Source organism: Penaeus monodon, chromosome 29 (genome assembly GCF_015228065.2).
Source record: "Penaeus monodon isolate SGIC_2016 chromosome 29, NSTDA_Pmon_1, whole genome shotgun sequence".
NCBI lineage: Eukaryota > Metazoa > Arthropoda > Malacostraca > Decapoda > Penaeidae > Penaeus > Penaeus monodon.
In genome coordinates, this window is record NC_051414.1 from 31,935,696 (window position 1) to 31,936,306 (window position 611).

The following is a 611-nucleotide window of genomic DNA, read 5'->3' on the forward strand; positions in this document are numbered from 1 at the left end:
TATAATCCTTCATTTCACAAATAGGTTCCACACGTCTGTGAGTTTATCCAACATGAGTGTTTATCTCGATCTGGGTTTCATCAAGCTTCTCCTGTCTGTACCTTCTTTATCTCAAAGTAAGTTATGCACCAAATACCAAACTATAACACATTTAACTCTAATAATTGCCAATAACTAAATAAACCACAACAACCTTAAATCCACTCGTAATAAGGAGACAGATTGACACTATTAATAAGAAATAATTGACCAAACTCTAACACCTTCCTATTGTTCATATAAGACCCTTCAATCCAGCTACAATAAAGAGACAAATCGACCCTAATTAGAGTATCACCCACTAGGATTAGACCCGAAAGTAGAGTATTTAGCGCGTGTGTATATCGGTTCACATCCATTTCCCGCGTAAAATTGCGATGCGCTTTTGTTTCGCGGACCTTCATTATAGAGATCCTCATGCAAGAATAATATACGCCAATTTGCTCCCATTAGACAGGATGGCGTCATTAAGAGAGAGTTAATAAAACGTTTATAATAACTCGTGTTGCGTTATGGGCCAATGGTGCCGGTTTCGTGGAGTAAGTCGACCTGATTTGAAATATAACAGGTGG